The sequence below is a fragment of the Choloepus didactylus genome, chromosome 22, assembly GCF_015220235.1.
Source record: "Choloepus didactylus isolate mChoDid1 chromosome 22, mChoDid1.pri, whole genome shotgun sequence".
Lineage (NCBI taxonomy): Eukaryota > Metazoa > Chordata > Mammalia > Pilosa > Megalonychidae > Choloepus > Choloepus didactylus.
In genome coordinates this window covers 27,134,670-27,143,066 of record NC_051328.1, presented here as the reverse complement: position 1 = coordinate 27,143,066, position 8,397 = coordinate 27,134,670, and the positions used below count along the sequence as shown (strand labels likewise).

At 36.3% G+C, this 8,397-nt stretch overlaps 1 pseudogene; it reads left to right on the top strand.

Annotated features, from left to right (window-relative positions):
* The first annotated feature begins 6,783 nt into the window (after window positions 1–6,783).
* On the top strand, window positions 6,784–7,786 carry LOC119518737 (annotated as a pseudogene).
* Window positions 7,787–8,397: the final 611 nt, after the last annotated feature.

Sequence of the window (8,397 nt, the reverse complement as noted above, 5' to 3'; positions counted from 1 at the left end):
CTATGCACATGCTTGGTATAGAGTTAAAAGTCATGAGACATGTAAAGGACAAGAAAATTTGATGCAAAATGAAGAGAAAAAAACACTAAAGACTTTTAAATTAATATAAATATGTTAAAAATTCAGAGGACAAGATGGGCAGAATTGGTGAACAGAAAGGGACTCTCCATAGAGAAAGTTGAGACTTTAAAAAAGGACCAAATAAAATTTTAGAACTAAAAATAAAATATGTGATATGAACAAATATATTGAATGGGTGCTGTGGGTTGAACTGTGTCCTCCCCAAAATATGTGTTCAAGTCCTAAGTCCTGGTACCTGTGACTATGTCCTTATTTGGAAATAGGGTCTTTGCAGATGTAACCAAGTTAAGCTGAAATCATACTGGATCAGGGCAGGCCCTAATCCAATGACTGATGTCCTTATTAGAAGAAGGAACTTTAGACACAGAACATACAGAGAGAATTCCATGTGAAGATACAGAGTACAAAGATGAAGAGGGAAGAGTATCATGAGAATATGGAGGCAGAAATTAGAGCTATGCTGCCACAAGCCAAGCAAAGCTGAGGATTTCTGGCAACTATCAGAAACTAAAAAAGGCAAGGAAGCCTTCTTCCCTAGAGCTTTCAGAGGGAGCATGGCACTGCTGACACCTTGATTTTAGACTTCTAGCCTCCAGAACTGTGAGAGAATAAATTTCTGTTGCTTTGAGTCATCCAGTTTGTGGTAATGTGTTATAGCAGTCCTAGGAAACTAACACAGTGGGATCAATCACAGATTGGACACTGCAAAACAAAGGATGAGGGAATTTGAAGACAAATCAACAGAAATGATCCAAACTGAAGTAAAAGAACAAATATCAAAAAAAAAAAAAAAAAAGTGAACAGAGGATCAGTGACTTGTGGAACAATATCAGGCAGTCTAACACATATGTAATTGAAATCCCAGCAAGGAAACAATAAGAATTATGGCTAACTTCTCATAGGAAACAGTGGAAACAAACAATAAAATGAAATGACATTTTTTGTTCAGAAAGACAAAAATGGTCTGTTCTACATCCATTGAAACTATCCTTCAAAATGCAGGTAAAATAAAGAATTGTTTGATAAACAAATGCTGAGATAATCTGCCACCAGAAAATCTACATTGTAACAATATAAAAGGAAGTTCTTTTGGCTGAAAGAAAATGATACTAAATAGAAACTTGGATCTACAGGAAGGAATGAAGAGCACTACAAATGGTAAAAAACAAAACAAAACAAAACAAAACAAAAACTGCAAAAAGAATACGTTTTTCTTTTTCAAACTCCTTTGACATTTGACTGTTGAAAACTAAAATAACAATATTTTAATATAGAGTTTATAAAGTATGTAGTAGTTAAATATATGACAAAAATACCACATAGGACTAGAGGGGGAGAAATAGAATTATAATGTTGAATGTTCTTAGTTTATATGTTAATTCATATAATAATAATTCAAGATGGGCTGTGATAAGTTAAGAATCATATTGTAGTTCATGAGCAACCTTTGAAAAAGAGATAGTTAAAAAGCCAATAAAAAAGATAAAATGGAATACTCAAACATAATTCAAAAGAAAGTAGGAAAGGAGGACCAAAGGAAAAAAGAACAGATGGAACAACATTACATTAAATGAATATGGTGTAAATATTCCAGTTAAAAGCAGAGATGGTCAGAAACAAACAAACAACAACAAAAAATCCAACTATATGCCGTTTGCAAGAGATATACATAAATGCAAGGATACTGATGTGTTGAAAACAAAAGGATATTCCATGCAAAACAAATAATAAGAAAGCTAGTGTGATTGTTTTAATAGTAGACAAAGTAGATGTCAAAACAAGTAGTATTGCTAAAGGACATTTTATATTGATAAAAGGATCAATTCATGAAGAAGACTAAAAATGTTAATGTATATGTATTTAATAATAAAACATCAATGATCATGTAGCAAAAATTAAAAAGACTAAAAAAATAATATTTTTAAACATACCTTACTTTCAAGTACACATGGAACACTCACCTAGATACAACATATGTCTCACTAAATTTCAAAAGATTAAAATTCATACAAAGTAAGTTATATGATTAAAATAGATTTAGGTTAGAAGTCAATAATAAAAAGCTATCTAGGATAATCCCCTAAATATTCAGAAATTAAACAGTCCACTTCTAAATAACCCATGGGTCAAAATAAATCACAACCAAAATGAGAAAACATTTTGAACTGGCAGATAATGAAAACACAATGTATGAGGAATATGGTATTAATAAGCAGTTAAAGTAAAGCTTAGAGGGAAAAATCATTGATTTAATGCTTATTTAAGAAAAGGAGTCTTAAAATCAATGGTCTAAGCTTCCACTTTGATGCAAAGAAAAGAAGAGCAAAGTAAACCCAAACTAAATAGAATGAAGGAAATAATAAACATAAGAGTGGAAATCAATGAAATAGAAAATGGACAAACAATAGAGAAAATCAAAAGTTGGTTCATTAACTAAAGTTGGTTCAATGAATCAAAAGTTGGTTTATTAAGATTAACAAAGTTGATAACCCCCTAAAAAGAATAAAAAAAAAAAAGAATGCAGAAATTACTGTATCAGTAATAAAAGATGGTACTCGACTATATATTCTAAGACACTAAAAGAAAAACAAGGGAATATCATGAACAACTTTATGCCAATAAACTCAACAACATAGACAAAAACAACAAATCCTTGAAAAGAATTAACATGGATTTATTTTTTCATGCAATATCTGTATTTACTGACTCCCCTGAAGCCCATCTCTGAAACACACAGGATAGGTGGTGGCAAAGGGGTATCAGGTAAGAAGACCTGGCCTAAAAAATGAAGTAAAAATTTCTTTGCCTAGCATAAAAGATCTTTATCACTTTTGACCTAGCCTACCTATTTGGCCTCTTTTACCCCCTCCCCAGTGTTACATTATACACTATTCACATCAACTCCTCCCATTCTTGCCTGACCTACAAAACGTTTTACCTTTATCCTGCTATTCCCTGTGCATGAAATGATTTCTACACCCCACTCCTCTAGAAATCTCCTTTTCAATATTTCAGATCAATTTCTCTGGTGTGAAACTTTCCTGGATTCTCCAGACAGGCTTCTTTTGTAACTGTTTTTTGAAAGATACTCATGTTATAGAGACAGCATTTTGAAAATAGATGTTTGAAAATATTTCTTTCACTATATGATTTTGTAGCTATGTGATTGGTAAATGGAATGATGTCAGTATAGCACAGAAGTTGTGTTAGTTTATAAGTGATTGTTCCCACAATCTAAATATGTTGTACCACCAAGTAAGAGCAGCTAAATTCAAAGTGTCTAACACAGTTGAAAGCAGCATGCTGTGGAAGAATACAATGTCCATTCATTCCTTGTTTTTCCTCTTGACTAGTTTCAACATAAGCCCTTGTAGACATAACTCATAATTTGAATTGGGAATGCAAACAAGAAAAATACTTATTTTGAGACGTGTGTGTGTGTGTGTGTGTGTGTGTGTGTGATCTTACATGTTCAATGTGATAAGCAGCATAAAGGAAATAATTTTTAAAGTAAAACTCTCTCCATTTGCAGAAGACATGATCTATATATAGAAAATCCAAAGGAATCCACAAGAAAATCAGTAGAGCTAATAAATGATTTCAGAAACATAGTGGCATAAAAGATTAACACACAAAAATCAACTGTGTTTTTATACTACAGCAATGAACAATCCAAATTGGAAATTTAAAAAAATTCCATTTACAATAGCATCTAAAAGAATAAAATATCTAGGAATAAATATAACCAAGGTTATAAAAGACTTGTACACTGAAAACTATGAAATATTGCTGAAAGAAATTAAAGAAGACCTAAATAAATGGCAAGACATCCTATGTCCATGGAATGGACAACTTAATATTGTTAAGATGCCAATATTACCTGTTTTCATTTCCTTGGATGCTCAAGCAAACACCATGCAATGGGAATTTATTAGCTCACAGTCTCGAAGCTAGGAGAATTCTAAATCAAGGCTTCAGCAAGGCAATGCTTTCTCCCCAAAGACTGGCATTCTAGGGCTGGCTGCCAGTGATCCTTTGTCCTTGGCTCAGTCACATTGCAATGCGCATGGCATTGTCTCCTGGCCTCTCCCTTCTCTTTAGAATTCCATTACTCTTCAGATTCTTGCTTCCCATGGCTTTCTCTCTCTGTCTGAATTTTATTCTGTTTATAAAGGACCCAAGTAAGAAGATTAAGACCCATCCTGATTAAGCTGGGCCACACTATAACCAAAGTTACTTCATCAAACCTGCCAACTTACAATGGGTACACACCCATAGGAATGAACTGTTTATGAACATAGTTTTCTAGGATACATAGCTCCAAACCATCATACTACCCAAAATGATTTGTAAGTTAAAAATTCCAGAAGCCTTTCTTGCAGAAGTGGAAAATTTGATCCTCAAATTCATATGGAACTGCAAGAAACTCTGAATAGCTAAAACAATTTTGAAAAAGAAGAACAAAGTTGGAAGACATACTCCCAATTTCAAATTGTACTACAACACTACAGTAATCAAAACAGAGTGGTACTGGCAAAAAGAAATACATATAGACCAATGAAACAGAACTGGAAGTCCAGAAATAGACCCACACTTACATGGCCAATTGATTTTTGACAAAAGTATTAAGTACATGTAATGGGGAAAGAATAGTCTCTTCAACAAATAGTGTTGGGGAAACTGAATATCCACATGCAAAAGAATGAAGTTGAACCCCTACCTAACGCCACATACAAAAATTAGTTCAAAATAGATTAAAGACCATAAAAGCTAACACTATAAAACTCTTAGAAGATAACATAGGGGCAAATCTCATGACCTGGGATTTGGTAAAGGATTCTTAGATATGACACCAAAAGCAAGACTAACAAACAAAACAATAAATTGGCCTTTATCAAAATTAAAAACATATGTGCAAAAGGAGATGCTAGGCCTCCCTATAATTGTGCCTAAGAGCCTCCTCCCGAATGCCTCTTTGTTGCTCAGATGTGGCCCTCTCTCTCTAGTTAAGCCAACTTGGCAGGTGAAATCACTGCCCTCCCCCCTACGTGGGATCAGACACCCAGGGGAGTGAATCTCCCTGGTAATGTGGAATATGACTCCCGGGGAGGAATGTAGACCCGGCATCATGGGATGGAGAACATCTTCTTGACCAAAAGAGGGATATGAAAGGAAATGAAATAAGCTTCAGTGGCAGAGAGATTCCAAAAGGAGCCGAGAGGTCACTCTGGTGGGCACTCTTATGCACAATATAGACAACCCTTTTTAGGTTCTAAAGAATTGGGGTAGCTGGTGGTGGATACCTGAAACTATCAAACTACAATCCAGAACCCATGAATCTTGAAGACAGTTGTATAAAAATGTGGCTTATGAGGGGGGACAGTGGGATTGGGGGGGCCATAGGGATCACACTCCCGTTTGTGTAGTTTGTGGATGGATAAGTGGAAAGGTGGGGGAAGGAAACAAACAAACAGACAGAGAAGGGCACCCAGTGTTCTTTTTTACTTTAGTTGCTCTTTTTCACTTTAATTATTATTCTGGTTATTTTTGTGTGTGTGGTAATGAGGGTGTCGGGGATTGATTTTGGTAATGAATGTACAACTATGTAATGGTACTGTGAACAATCAAATGTACGATTTATTTTGTATGACTGCATGGTATGTGAATATATCTCAATAAAATGAATAAAAAACAAACAAACAAACAAACAAACAAACAAAAAACATATGTGCAAAGGACATTATGAAGAAAGTAAAAAGACAATCTACTGAATGGGAGAAAATAGTTGCAAACCATATATTAGATAAGGTCTTAATATCTTGTGTAAAGAATTTTTACAACACAACAACAAAATAGGGCAAAGGCCTTAAATAGACATTTTCCCTAAGAAGATGTGTTAATGGCCAGCAAGCATGTAAAAAGATGCTGAACATGAATAGCCATTAGTGAACTACAAATCAAAATCACTATGAGATACTGCTTCACACCCACAAGGATGAGTATTAAAACATACACTCACATACACATACACACACCAAAAAAAAAAAAAAAAAAAAAGAAAAAAAAACACAACGTAGAAAATAAGTTTTAGAGAGTGAAGCCACTGTGGAAAACAATATGGTGGCTCCTCATAAAGTTAAATATTAGAATTACTACCTGTACTTGAAACTGTATGTACCCCATAAAATCATGTTCTTAAAGCAAACCCATTAATGTGGGTGTACACCTATTGTATTAGGACCTTTTGATGAGGTTATTTCAGTTAAGGTGTGGCTCAGGGTGGGTCTTAATCTTCTTGCTGGAGTCTTTTATAAATGGGATGAACACAGAGAGAAAGAGAGAGAAAGCCATGGAAGCAAGAAGCTGAAAGCAACAAAGCCTGGAAGAAAAGGGAGAGCTCATCAGACACTATCATGGGCCTTGCCATATGGCAGATGACCCAAGGATCGCTGGCAGCTGGTCTTCAGGAAGAAAGCATTGTCTTGATGATGTCTTGATTTGGACATTTTCCCAGATGTGAACTGTAAGTGAATAAATCCCCATTGTTCAAGCTGAACCATTTCATGGTATATTGCTCTCAGCAGCCTAGCAAACTAAAACACCATATGACCAGCAATTCTACTTCTAGGTAGACACCCAAAGAATGTGAAAACAGGGTCTCAGGCAGGTACTTATAAACCAACATTTATAGCCAGACCTCATGATATGGCCCATATTACTATAGCATACTGAAAGGAAACAGACCTGTTATTCTGACATACCACAACATTGGCCTTCACCATAAATCCTGTTTCAATGCATTCTTTAACTTTCAAGATATGCAAGAGATCACCCAGGACTTTGTTGTCTGTCATGTGGATGCCCCGGGCCAGGAGTAAGGTGCACCCCCTTTCCCAGCAGGGTACTAGTACCCCACATGGATGAGTTGTCCAAAATGCTGCCTGCTGTTCATACCCACTTAAATTTGAAAGGCATCTTTGGGATTGGAGTTGGAGCTGGAGCTTATGTCCTCACAAGATCTGCCCTCAATCATCCAGAGTTTGTGGAAGGCCTTGTGTTTATTAACATTGACCCTTGCGCTAAAGGTTGGATTGACTGGGAAGCTTCCAAACTCTCGTGCCTGACAACCATTGATGTGGATGTTATTTTGGCTCATCATTTTGGGCAGGAAGAATTGCAGGCCAACCTGGACCTGATATAAACCTACAGACTGCATAATGCCCAAGATATCAACCAAGAAAACCTACAGCTCTTCTTGTATTCTTATAATGTATGCAGAGAACTAGAGATTGAAAGACCCATGCTAGGCCAAAATTATAACAGAGGAAAAATATTAAAATGTGCCACATTATTGGTAGTTGGGAACAGTTCATCTGCAGTGAGGCTGTGGTTGAATGCAATCTTGCCTGGACTCTGTAAACACAACTTTGCTAAAGATGGAAGACTGAGGGGGACTGCCCCAAGTGGTTCAGCCTGGGAAGCTCACTGAGGCCTTCAAGTACTTTTTGCAGGGAATGTGCCACATACCAGCTGCCAATATGACCCAGCTCATCCAATCACAAACTACTCAACCTCAAGTAGCATGAGCTCTGCAGAAAGTCCCTTCAGCCAGTCTCTCACCAGCAATCAATCAGATGGAATTCAAGAAGCCCCTGAGTCTCCTGATGCCATGGACAGACCCCAGACCATGGAGGTGTCCTGCTAAGCAGATGCAGAGTCCAAACTTCTTCAAACCACTACTCCTTAATACAACATTTCATCCAGCAAAACTGGCATCTACTATGTTTAACTCATGGATCTACTATCTTTAACTGAATCTCCCTCTGGCAGCCTGGATTTATCATTCTCTATGCCCACCTGCCCAATTTTTTGAATGTATCAAGAACCACTTCCATGCCATTACTATAACATTCTAACATTTAGCTGATTAGATCTCCATATCTTCTGTCAGTTTTTTCCTGTGCTCTCCCCCACTATGTACCTGATGAGATCTTTGATTCCTATCTTCATGTATGTGAGCACACTTGTGCACTTTGTGTGTACATAGTTCTGTGATTTTAGATATGCTTTCTTTTTTTATGCTTCAGCAAAAAAAAGGAGGGCGAGGTGGAACTCTTTTTTTGCATTTTCAATAGTGTTTTTAGAGAAAATGTATAGAACCAATTTCTAGGTTGGGTAGACTCCTGCATTCTCTTTTGTTTCCAAATTGGGCAAGAAGATTTGCAGAGGACTTCAGGAGAGAGCAACACTGGAGAATGTGGAAAGTCATAACTGCTGTTTGAATCTCTGATTGTGGCAAATAGAAGGGTGCCTGTT